This window comes from Suricata suricatta, chromosome 15, assembly GCF_006229205.1.
Source record: "Suricata suricatta isolate VVHF042 chromosome 15, meerkat_22Aug2017_6uvM2_HiC, whole genome shotgun sequence".
Taxonomy (NCBI): Eukaryota; Metazoa; Chordata; class Mammalia; order Carnivora; family Herpestidae; genus Suricata; species Suricata suricatta.
The window spans coordinates 19,123,964-19,136,881 of record NC_043714.1 but is presented as its reverse complement, the minus strand read 5'-3'; the positions used below and the strand labels follow the sequence as shown (position 1 = coordinate 19,136,881).

Below are 12,918 nucleotides of genomic sequence, written 5' to 3'. Positions count from 1 at the left end.
TTGAAGCTTGTCTACATTGGACAAGCATAGACATACTATCATTTTGTAAAATTCCAAGTGTTATATTTATGATAGCTGATAGAGGAGAGAGGAAAGGAAAAAAACAGCAAGCCCTATTGGAATTGACATGATTATTCTTTGCCACCCCTAAATTTTTTTTTTAACATTTATTTATTTTTGAGAGACAGAGAAACAGAGGACGAATCAGGGAGGAGCAGAGACAGAGGGAGACACAGAATCTGAAGCAGGTTCCAGGCTCCAAGTGTCAGCACAGAGCCCAATTCAGAGTTTGAACCCACGAACCATGAGATCATGACTTGAGCCTAACTTGGATGCTTAAGTGACTGAGCCACCCAGGCTCCCCTGCCACCCCTAAATTAAGCTCACCTTAAAAGCTTTTTTCTTTTAATAGATCATCTTCAGTATGTAGGGCTTTTATGTCAGATTAGAAAACAATAATATACAGGGGTGCTGGGTGACACAGTCCATTGAGCACCTGACTCTTGATTTCAGCTCAGGTCATGATCTCACAGTCATGGGATCAAGTCCTGCGTTGGGCTGCCCGCTGAGTGTGTGGCCTGCTTACGATTCTCTCTTTGTCTCTCTCCCTCTGCCCCTCTCTCCCACTCTCACTATCTCTAAAAATAAAAATAAAAAATAAGAAAATAATATACAGTATACTTTATTTAATGTTGTTATAGAACTGGAATTGCCAAAGGTGAAAAATTATTTTTGTTTCTTTGATTAAATGGTTGTGTATCTTTTGTGACTGAATTAGTGAATTCATTTTTTCCTACTACCAAGCTTTCTTTTTTTTTTTTTGCTTTATTTTGTTTGTTTTCATCATGTAAGTGTCCTTTTTAATCTCCATCACCTACTTCACCCATCCTGCCCTCCACCTCCCCTCTGGTGACCATCGGTTTTTCTCTATAATTGAGGGCCTCTTTCTTGGTTTGTCTCCCTTTTGCTTTCCTTTGCTTGTTTGTTCTGTTTCTTAAATTCCACATATGAGTGAGATATGGTATTTGTCTCACTGACTAACTTGTTTCACTTAACATTAGACTCTTCTAGTTCCATCCATTTGTTGCAAATGGCAAGATTTCATTCCTTTTTGTGACTGAGTAATATTGCATTGTATACATATATACATTCTTTATCCATTCATCAGTTGATGGACACTTGGGCTGTTTCCATAAGTTGGCTATTGTAGATAATGCTGCTAGAAACATAGGGGTATCTGTGTCCCGTTGAATTAATGTTTTTTTATTCTTTGGGGAAATACCTAGTAGTGCAATACAGGTAGCTCTATTTTTAACTTTTTAAGGCATCTCCATACTGTTTTCCAGAGTGGCTTCACTGGTGCGTCCCCACCAGCAGTGGATGGTTCCCTTTATTCCGCATCCTCACCAGCGCCTGTTGTTCTCATGCTGTTGGTGGAGCCTTCCTGACAGGGCGCAGTGATATCTCATTGTAGTTTCGATTTGCATTTCCCTGATGACGAGTGATGTTGAGCATCTTTTCATGTGTCTGTTGGCCATCTGTATGTCTTTGGAGAAGTGTCTGTTCATGTCTTCTGGCCATTTTTTATTTGGATTATTTGTTTTGGGGTATTGAGGTGTATCAGTTCTTTATATTTTTTGGATGCTAACCCTTTATCAGATTTGTCATTTGTAAATAATTTCTTCTGTTCAGCAGGTTGCCATTTAGTTTTGTTGATTGTCTCTTTCACTGTGCAGAAGCTTTTTATTTTGATGTAATTCCAATAGTTTATTTTTGCTTTTATTTCCCTTGCCTCAGGAGGCACACTTAGAAAAATGTTGCTACAGCTGATGTCAGAGAGATTACTGCCTGTGCTCTCTTTGAGAATTTTTATGATTTCAAGTCTTCCATTTAGGTTTAATCCATTTTTTTAGTTTATTTGTGTGTGTGGTGTAAGAAAGCAGTCCAGTTTCATTCTTTTGCCTGTGGCTGTCCAGTTTTCCCAGCACCATTTTCTGAAAAGACCCACTGCCATCCTTTCTTAAAAAACACAGAGTATTCAACTTTAAAAACCATTTTTCCCTTAAGATTTATATGTAACTTAATTGTAGAGGATATTTTCCATCAAAACAATGCAATTTCACTGACTAGATTCCTGGACCCGTTCCATAAAGCCTATTGTAACCAATAATGCTTCTAATTACAATAGTTCTTAATATATGACGTATGTACACCTGTGTTTCTAATATAGAGAGATGATGTAGAGATAAATAGGATGCAAATTCTTTTAGAAGCATTACTAAATTTATTGTAACCTTTTCTTTCCTTTATATGTTCTTTCAAGTCTAGAGAGAGAGGGCCTCCATGCATATTACTGATATTGAAAAAAGCCCTCTTGGAGCACCTGGGTGGCACAGTCAATTGAGTGTCCAACTCTTGATTTTGGCTCAGGTCATGGTCCCAGGGTCGTGGGATCAAGCCCCGTGTTGGACTCCATGCTGACTGTGGAGGCTGTTTGAGATTCTCTCTCTCTCTCTCTCTCTCTCTCTCTCTCTCTCTCTCTCCCTCCCTCCCTCCCTCCCTCCCTCCCTCCCTCCGCTCCTCTCCCCCACTCATGCTCACTCTCTCTAAATAAAAAAAAATTTTTTTTGTAAAGCCTTCTTACTCCAAAAGGAACCACTGACCTGATGTTTATCACAGGGTACCCGGCAGTGTACAAGCTGATCAGTCAGCACGGCCTTCTCTGTCCCGGGAAGGCCTCTTCTGGATTTTCAGAGACACCTGGATCGTGGCTTCTTTCTCGTTACATTCTGCCCAGTAGGTGGTTCTGGACTCCTGCCCCTCCAAGCCTCCAGCTGCTAGGTAACACCAGTCACCTGTCAACACCCTTATGGACAGGGTGGCGTTCCGGAAGGGCAGCTCCATGGGCAGTGACATCCAGGCAGGGGTGCACAGACGCTCCTGTGGCCTTGGTCTGGCAGAGTAAAGCTTCACAGGCTCGGGACCCAGGTTGTCTTTGTGGCCCCCTCTGCCTCCCTTCCGCTGTGTTCATTAGCACAACACATCCCAGTTTTTATGTGCCGTTCTTGTTTCTGAACAAAAAAGGTAAAAATCACACAGGGAAGGGCACAAACTTTCAGGAAGTCTTTAAAACTCTTAATAATATCGTGTTCCGGATATTCTTTGAAATATAAATGAGGCCGTTTCAATCTTTGTATCTCAGTTTCAAACTTCAGTCTTTAGAAACCCCTAAACTTCTCTCTTTTGATCCCACAAGAAGTGCCCCCTTACTTTTATACATATTCCTTTTGTATTTTTCTCCCTCTTTCTCTCTTTATACTCCACTGAGTCAAAGACCACATATATAAATAGTGGGCCTTAGATTATATGAACAACTCGGGTATGGCTCAACCTGTAATTTGTAGGAAATACTCTAGGTGGGGCTGCTGAGACATAGAAGGGAGGCCGTCTGTGCACTTGGAGAGGGGGTACGAATCTCCTGGGCCTCTCCTCTCCGACTGGCCGTATGTCAGTCCTCAAGTGACTACGCCACCTACCTGACCAGGCGGACACTGAGCTTTGGGCCCCTACTTACTGGCTTCAAAGCAATAGCAATTTTATCTTTGATATCCATCTTCTCCATATAGTAGTTACTCAGAACTTAAGATTATGCTTATTGCCTGTCCTTTGCCTATAGAACACAATAAAACTGTTTTCATGTTTAAAACACAAATTTACAAAACAATTTAATTTTGTCCAAAATGACCCTTGGGGGAAGGGGAGACAGTTATCATGAACCTCAAAGATTATAGATGCGATGTCCAGAGTTGTACACACCTGCAGTATTAAATGCTCTTGTGCAGTCACAGCTCCTGTGCTGCCTTAGTTTCTCTGTTAGGTCCACACCTGAGCTCTCTTACCGAGGTATCCCCCTACCGTAAACCTTGACTATCAGAAGCACCTTACCCCTCCCCAGTTTTTCTCTTTCATAAAATAGTCACTTTGGGTTTGGGGGGGGAGGGGGGTTGTTTTGATCTAATTTTTTTTAAAGTAATTTTATGGTTTAATTTTCTATTTACCTAAATATTTTAATCCTCTTGCATTTCACTCATATTACATTTCAAACTGCGGCTCCAACTTTACTTTTTTCCAAATAACTCCTTACTCCAACACTATTTATTGAAAATCTTTAGTTTTTTTTTCTTCCATAATATTTTATTGTCAAATTGTTTTCCATACAACACCCAGTGCTCTTCCCCACAAGTGCCCTCCTCCATCACCACCACCTCTTTTCCCCCCTCCCCCTTCCCCCTCAACCCTCAGTTCATTCTCAGCATTCAGTAGTCTCTCAAGTTTTGCATCCCTCTCTCTCCCCAATTCTCTCTCCCTCCTCCGCTCCCCTTGGTTCTCCATTAGGTCTCTCTTGTGATCTAATTTTATTTTAGAGAGAGAATGCAAAGGGACCGAGAGAGAGAGAGAGAGAGAGAGAGAGAGAGAGAGAGAGAGAGAATCTGAAGCAGGCTCCATGCTCAGGAATCATGACCTGAGCCAAAATCAAGAGTCAGATGCTCAGTTGACTGAGCCACCCAAGTGCTCCTATCACTTTGGATATTCACCTCCTCCCAACTTTCTTTAACAGTCTTTATAAGAAGTTGATTGTGACATTTTCCTTATATTGCTTCTCTTCTGTATATTAATGTGAGGCGCCCCCTAGGTTCTCTCCCAGCGCTATAGGAAATCCTCCTGCTTTGTAATTGAGATTTTAAAATTGAGCTCCTGGGGCACCTTGGGTGGTTCAGTCTGTGACTTCGGCTAAAGTCGTGATCCCATAGTTCATGAGTTTGAGCCCTGCATCAGGTTCTGTGCTGACAGCCTGGAGCATGCTTCGGATTCTGTGTCTTCTTCCCTGCATCTCCCCCACTAGCACTCTGTATCCCTTTCTCTTGAAATAAATAAACATTAAAAAAAAAAAATAAAATTGAACTCCTGATTTTCATATTAACTGAAAGAAAAGAGCGACACTTGTGTGTTTTAGCTCCATTCCTGATTCATCCTTCTCTTAGGACACTTACAGGGGCGCCTTGAGGGATCAGTCAGTTGAGCGTCCCACTTTAGCTCAGGTCATGATCTTGCACTTCCTGGGTTCCAGGCCTGCATCAGGCTCTGTGTTGACCACTCAGAGCCTGGAGCCTGCTTCAGATTCTGTGTCTCCCTCTCTGCTGCTCCCCCATTCATGCTCTGTCTTGCTCTGTCTCTCCAAAATAAATTTTTTTTTTAATTCTTAATTTAAAAAAAAAAGGACACATACATGGTCCATCTTGTAGGCACCTTTTTAGTTAAGTAATTATAGGTTTTTCTCTTTTAAGTTCACCAGTGGTTCAACTTTGAAAAATGGACAAATTATTTTTATGCCTGTAGAGTTTGCTCTCAGCCTGAATTTTTGAGACCTAGAAGTCTCTAATTTTCTTGGCAATTGGGTTTATCTTGAGGGGATAATACAAAAGATCATTAACCTTCACCTTTTTATTTTCCAAAATTCTTTTGAGCTGCTGCACTTCAGAGAACTAATTAGGCCCTGTTAACATCTTGAGGTGTATGCATTGTTCCTGGTGTGTTGATGGGAGTTTATTTTGAGTTAAGTAATCAGCTCTTGCCATGTTCAGTCTCTGATGAAAGCATTCTTAGTGAAATCTTAGATAATTAGAGTCTCTCTTCATTCAGCATCTGGATCAATGCTGTTTCCTGAACTTGGCTCTCCAACGAAGCTGAGTCTTCCAGCTAAATAAATAAAAAATCTTCTAATGCTTACAAATTTATCAATTTCATTTGTCTTGTGTTGCATGGGTGCACAACACTTTACAAAGAAAATGTGCTCGCTCCATTTCGGGCCTGGCCTGACCACTGCAGTGCGCCGTAGACACAGAGGAGGACGGGGCCGCCTGTCTCGTGTGTGCATCCTCTGCTTCTAACGCTGGATTTGTGTTTCCTTTACAAACGTAAAATACTGTCTCTCTGAAAACATACTTTTCATGAAAGACAAAGCAAGATCAGAAAGCGAACTCACTTGTTCCATGTGTGTGCCTGGAGTCGAGCCTGCACAACCCACCCAGCCTGCTGGGGACCCCTTCCGCCGCTTCCTCCAGAGCGGCAGGCAGTTTGGCTCACCTTCACCGAGTATCTGCCTGGCTCAGCGGTGGCCGTGGGGAAGGGCGGTGCAAAAATGAGAAACCCAGCTTCCGGCTCACGGCCTCGCCAGTCCAAGGGGGTCTGGGTCAGATCAGATGGTTTCCAGAGGATGTAGGAAGTGATGCCATGGCAGTGTTCTGGAGGAACGGGAGGGTAAGAAAAACGGGATCCTCCGAGATTTCTGGAGATGCCAGATGACATGAGGCACCTACAAAGGCCCCATCACCATCCGGTGAAGAGAGTGGCCCCGGAGACCCCCAGTGCTGCCAGCTCAGCCCGGCCTGCTCTTGTGGAGACACCTGCATGAAAGCGGGCTTTTGTGCGTCGTGTTCTTCTGCCTGGGCTTGTCCGGAGGGACAGGGCACAGGCGTTTGCCAGCCGAGAGGCCAGTGCCCCGGTGCAGGGAGCAGAGCGGCATGGTTTTAGTATTTTAAAAAGAAAGAAATTTACATTGGTAAAATACTCGTTATCCCAGTGAGAGTTAAAATTTATGTTTTCAGGGTTACCATTCATAACTGAAGAAAACTGAAGAAACACTGACTTTGATTTTTAAAAATTAAATTTATTGGCAGAAAACCATAGAAATGATAACAAATTTAAATCATTAATAGCCATGTCTGAAGATGAGTTCAGTAAAATATACTCTTTCTAAGTTTCTGATTCAATTTCTGTTTTATCACAATGTAATTTCCTTTTAATAGAAACATGTCTAGTTTTATTTTTTTTTTCATTTTGACTTAGCCTTGTGAAGTACGTCCACTCCACTTTTTAAACATGAGCGATTTCACATTTCCTTTGTTACACAATTGTTTATGTTAAATTATTTAAAGTAGATTTTACTTGTAATTTGTGGACAAGTTTATTGGATTCTTTGTGAGACTGCTTGTGATTATAAATGCAGAATATTATTACTTAACGCCTTTCTTCTCTGGAGCTCCGAGTGCTTCATATGCATTATCTTATTAAGCTTCATAATATCCCTGTGAGGCAGGGGCATTTTGCAAGTGATTATAGATTGCTTTGCTGAATCAGCACAGCCTTCCAGCATTATGATAAGCTTGGAAAAGATTGAGGTCATGTACTAACTTGCTTTCAGGAAGCCCTCTATGCAGCCAAATATTTTCCTTGGCAATACAGACCTAACAAGTGCCACCATTCTAGAGTCGGGGAAGTCCATTGATACAATAACAAACAACAGACCGTACATTTTGAGGAAGCAGATCTAAGACCGTGTGCCTGAGAGACAGCTCAGTCACAGATGGCGAGAGCACAGCAGCGTCTCCAGTCCAGCCTTCACGTCTGCAGAGGAAAAGCCACCTCTGTTCTTGCCACGGCTCCCAAACCTGACCCGCCCCGGCATCCTGCTTCACATCTTCAGCCACTTTATCTGCCTTAGTGAGCTCTGAGCAACCACGGGGCAGACAGGATTTCCAAAAACAGGGCTCTGGAATCAACCCATGCAGGTGTGTTAGAACTAAACCCATTTCAAAATGCCATTGGGTAGAACTTCTCTGAAGTCTTGGTGCCAGCCTATTACTAAATCCTGTAGCAGTTGGAAGCTTAGGGAAGATAATTAAAATTGAAAAGAGGAAGAATACATTTTTTGAAGATTTTATCTCATTATTGAATGGGTGTGGAATGGTGGGGAAACTTACCTCTTGGCTAATATATGTATAACAAAATGATAATCGTAAGCTAATTTAAACCAGTTGATTTGATAGGAAGTAACTTTATTATTATTATGTCTCTTTTTCATATATAATTAGATAGTTAATATATTTCATGGCCTTTATGGAGGACCAAAATTAACCCCCTAAGGATTTTTCTTTTTGATTTATCCATCGGATAGCCATGGCACTCATTTGTAAGTCTTCCAGTCGTGGCTTAAACTTTTTAACTTTTATGGGAGAACAAAATTGTCAGACTTTAAATAATATCTTTCAAGTGGATTTGACTCCTTAAAATGTCTTTGTATATGGGAGCAGAGAACAGATACAAAATCCAAGAGCTTTATGGAATTGCTGTGGAGGTACCACGATATGTTTTCCCGTTACCTTAGAAAATTTGCTGGAGAATTATAGGACCATACGAAAAGGAGAGGGTTCCTTTGTAGAAAAGGTATTAGGACTCCAAATTTCAGGGTCTTTGTCAATGTCAGCCTTTATTAATTTCACTTAAACTTCCTCATGCAAATTGTGGTCCACTCTCGTCCATACTCTTGCTGGGCTTTGAGAAGTACGGGCTCTTGTGTCACTGCCTCCTGCCCAGTGAGGCGTGTCAGGCCTGAGTGAAGCTGGTCCCTGTTTTCTTGTTAATTGCCTACTGCTTTAAATAGTTGCAGAAGGTTGGTTGATGATTCACTGCCACTCCTGCTTCAACTGGAGAGTTTTCATGCCGTAGGGTATTGAAAGGGTCGTGTTAAAGATGTATTTAAATCTACTGCCGTCATGAAACACAGTATTGGATGGATATTTGACAGGAACTCTTCTCTAGAATGTCTTTTGAACTTAGGATACTCTGCTGATGATAACGAAACTTCATATTTTAGAAATTAGGAAGATCTACTTTGGAATTATTTCCCAAATGTCTCCCAGTCTTTTTTTTCTTTTCACCTCATCTCTTACTCTAAATACAATGATCATTCACCACCATCAGACAAAGCTTGGGTATGTGTATTGAAAAAGTACAAATACAAATCAGGTTTCTCTGTTGAGTAGGCAAACCTTACTGTAAAAAATTCTGAAGCAGCGTATATTTGGCCTCCAAAACAAGTCAGACCCATTATTTTACCAGGCTTTACTTGACATTTGGTAGGGACAATTTTAGGTGCCATCCTAAGGTGACAGCTCTTGCCTATAAGAGGGCCCTGGTGACCTTAGCACAGAACATGAGTCACTCGTAACAGCTGTGCCCCTCCCTTCCCCTTATTCTGTGTCGTCAGCCCTGATCGCTGCACTGCCTTGGTAGGTAGCCTAGGTTCATAAGACCAGGACCAATTTGAGATCCCCAAGGAAAGGGGTACTCACACTTCTATATGTAAAAATGTGAGTTCAACTCCACTGTTTCAAGCGCTTGAATATAATAGATCGATCTCCTGTTTCCGTGTGATGTAAGAATGATACTTTATGTGGTTCCTCCCACAAGAGTCCCGTCTTAGAGACCAGAGACCTTCTGACAGTGAAGTTCTTCCTGGAACCATGACTCTGCACTTTTCTCTTTTCTCCTTCCGGCCTACCTAAGGCCCTGGGGAATAAATCTGGTTATTTTCCCAAGCTGGCATTTCTGGATTTATGATGTGTGTCTTTTTCTTAACTGTTAGGTAGCCAGCCTAACAGTGGTTCCTAATAGGTTAAAAAGAAAAGAAAAAACCTAAAGCAAAAACAACCCTTTTGCACCAGGAAGAGCATAAGCAAACAGAAAGAAGGGTTATTGGAACAACCAACAACCAGTGGGTGCAGGTTCACAGGAAGTGGTAGACTTCGCCAGCAGGGATTGTGCAGAGTGCTTGAAATGCTGGAAACCAGGCCTGCTCGCTCCTTAGTTGCTTCTTTTCCTCCCCAAGCATTCACATAGGAGCAACGTTGTGTTTCTGTCTTAGTAATTAACCTGGTGGGTTGATCTGGAAAGTACCTCCTCTTTAGCTACTAGAGATTTTTGCCCACAGGAGATTTTGGTCATCACGGAGGGTGAGATCTTCTGGCGCTCGTCTCTGGAGTTGAGCCTTCACATGCTTTGTGCCCCTGGGAGTGGGCACTGGGGGCGCCGGCCCTGTCAGGTCCCTGTCCACGGAGCGCTCTTGCCGGGGACACTGCGTTTCGCATACAGATCTTGGGAATCCTGATGGCCTGGTCCCTCCCCTCGGCTCTGTTTTCCTCCCACCGATGCGGTTGGCCAGAGCCGTAGCATGACACACATTCATGCAGAGCACTCACATTGTTATCAGTGCTTTGCTTTCTCGTCTAGGATGATATGATTTAGCATAATTTAATGTTTTAGGTCTCTAAATTGGATGATTCTATGTTCTATTATCAGCTTCTTGCATTAGGTGCTTGAAATTGGGAACACCTGCTTTTTAAAAAGCACACTGGTGAGGCCCTCCTGTGATTGCCAAAGCAGACTCTGCCAGCAAGGGGCCCAGGGAGAGATGATAGGAGGCAGCATGAGACCGGGAATCGCGGCCTCCCTGTGGTCCTGTTAGCATCACGTTTGGGGGAAAGGAGAATCCACACAACTAGCTCTCTCAGTCTCTTTAGGAGGCATAGGCGTCGGGTCGTGCGTCTGCAAAGAGGTGGAGGGAACAAATATCCAGATGGGAGAAAAGCCTGAAAAGAGAGGAACCAGCAGGTCTGACAAGTAGAACATAACATGAATCAGAGAGCAAGATGTATATCTGGGAAGGGAAGTGGGGAGCACAGAGGCTGCCTAGGTGTGAAAGAATGTGCCCCAGGACAAATGAAGGTCAGGTCCTGGTAGGGTTTTTAGTCCCTGAATGTCCCTGAAGGTCTGTCACTGGGGTAAGGCAGAGGCTTGAGGTTGAAGCCCTGTGAGCAGTCGGGGAAGTGTGGACATGTGGCAGGGTCTGCAACAAGGGCCAGTGGGAAATAGAGGAACCAGCCTGCTTCCCTTCCTTCACCCCCAGTGCTCGCCCTTTCTCCCCTCTGCCTTGATGGGACGTCGTTACTGGGGTGAGAAGCTCTGCATTAGCCATGGGTGAGCCACACTGATAAAGAAAAGGACCTTGCAGGCCTCTCCAGGGATTTTAGTTCTGCCTCTTTTTAGATGGCTCTCCTGGCTTACCCGTAGAGGCCAAGGCTTCTCCCAGCCACTGTGGAGAAAGAACAAGAGACCTGATGAAACACCCAGGCAGGTGGGTGCTTTGTAGGACTCTACCTGAGTAAGTCTGTTCTTAAGAGCTAAGAGTGGCTGGGGAAATCCTAGAGTCTGATTAAAAACTCAAATGATACCCAAACTACTATGTTTTTATGAAGCAAGTTATAACTTTCCTAGTGATGACCTGGATTAATAAAGTGGGTCCATTTTTCTTTTCTTTCATCTTCAAGTATAGAAAGAGCTTTGATGACTTCCCCCACAACCACCACCAAATGGTTTCCCAATTGACCTGACCACCATAGGAATGATCTTGATGCCCTTAGCACATAGGGTCTGACCTTTTCTCTCCTCCCTTTTCTACCTGATACATTAACTCCCAAAACCAGAGTCTTAAAATAAATCTCCATTATGTTAAGTACACAATAAGTCTCTTCAGAACAGATCCGTCTAAAGAGGTATTGGTGGTTTTTATTTATTTTTTAATATTTATTTATTTTTGAGAGAGAGAGAGACAGCGTGAGTGGGGGATGGTCAGAGAGAGAGGGAGACACAGAATCCAAAGACAGGCTCCAGGCTCTGAGCTATCCGTCAGCACAGAGCCCAATGCAGGGCTCGAACCCACAAACTGTGAGATCATGACCTGAGCCAAAGTTGGCTGCTTAACTGACTGAGCCACCCAGGCGCCCCAAGCGAGGTATTGGTGATTTTTTAGATCTTGGCTGTACTGAATTTCAGCTACAGCTGTGGAACCGTTCAGTATTAATCCCCCCCCCCAATGTTATTGAGCCCCCACTATATGTCAGGCAGTGAATAAGAATATTTTTCTCTTTTTTTTAATGTTTATTTTTGAGAGAGAGAGAGAAAGAGAACAAGCACAGGAGTGGCAGAGAGAGAGAAGGAGACACAGAACCCAAGCAGGCTTCAAGCTCCAAGTCATCAGCACAGAGCCTGACAGAGGTCTCAGACCTATGAACTTCGAGAAGATGACCTGAGCTAAAGTCGGACACTCAACTGACTGAGCCACCCAGTCGCCCCAAGAAATCTTTCTGATAGCCAAAGGGCCAAGAATGCAGTGAAAGGAACAAATATGAAAACAAATCAAACATTTTGAAATACGAGAATGAGTATAGACTGTCATAGGAATAGACACAGCATTGCTGAAACACAGAGGAAGGTGCCTAACTTGATCGTAATGAGCTTCTGGAACAGCGATGAGGTCTTAAAAGAGAACCGTTAGAAGGGCATCTGCAAATGGAACAGTCTGAGAAAATGCTTAGAATCTTGAAACAGTATGATGCATTTGGGGAGATAAATAAGAACTATTGTTGGAGTGTAAGGTCGGATATTGGGACATGGTGCTGGCTATGCCAATGAACGTTAATGGTTTGGGAGAGAAAATATTTGCACTTCTTAGACCAAAGTCCTTCTAAAGAATTTTAGAGATAACTTTTTCTGTCATTTCTGTATTTTATCAGAACTTTATTAAGTGCTCCTATAATGTAATTTTGTTGGCCTTGCTTGCATTAACGTATGTATGTGAAAGAAAGGAAACATTTGTGTGGTGTAGTCTCTTGAGAATGCTGCCTTTGAGTATTCTGACGTTAGAACTTCTCATTTCTTTCACATCCATTGATTTTCTTATCCCCTGCCTTCATCTAGCCTCAATCTCACCGTTCAGCCTCTGAACAAAGTATGATTCCTCCGTTTCCTTATTCAGATAACTCCTAAAACTTTAGCTAGCTGAGTCTGGTGAATTAGAATGAACTCCGAATAAGCACTTTCCATATTTTATTGTGCCTTCCTCTCACAGGGCTCCACAGCAGTAGAAAATTGAAGTGGAGACATACTACGCTCACACTGAAGGATGAATGAATGCTTGCATAATACTTAGTGACGTGTACTTGTTGCCTTCCAGTTAGTGAA

General features: G+C 42.8%; 1 protein-coding gene across 10 annotated transcripts in view; it reads left to right on the top strand.

Moving 5' to 3' along the window:
* Window positions 1-12,918, top strand: part of NCOA2 (nuclear receptor coactivator 2) — a 278,300-nt gene that overhangs the window by 199,377 nt on the left and 66,005 nt on the right. Inside the window, exon 1 of one of the 10 annotated variants that reach the window (XM_029923153.1) lies at window positions 7,530-7,628. The exons of the other annotated variants lie outside the window; for them this stretch is intronic. The gene's annotated coding sequence lies outside the window, so the exon portion shown is untranslated. Of the gene's footprint in view, window positions 1-7,529; window positions 7,629-12,918 lie in introns of those variants that run through there. 10 annotated transcript variants of the gene reach the window in all.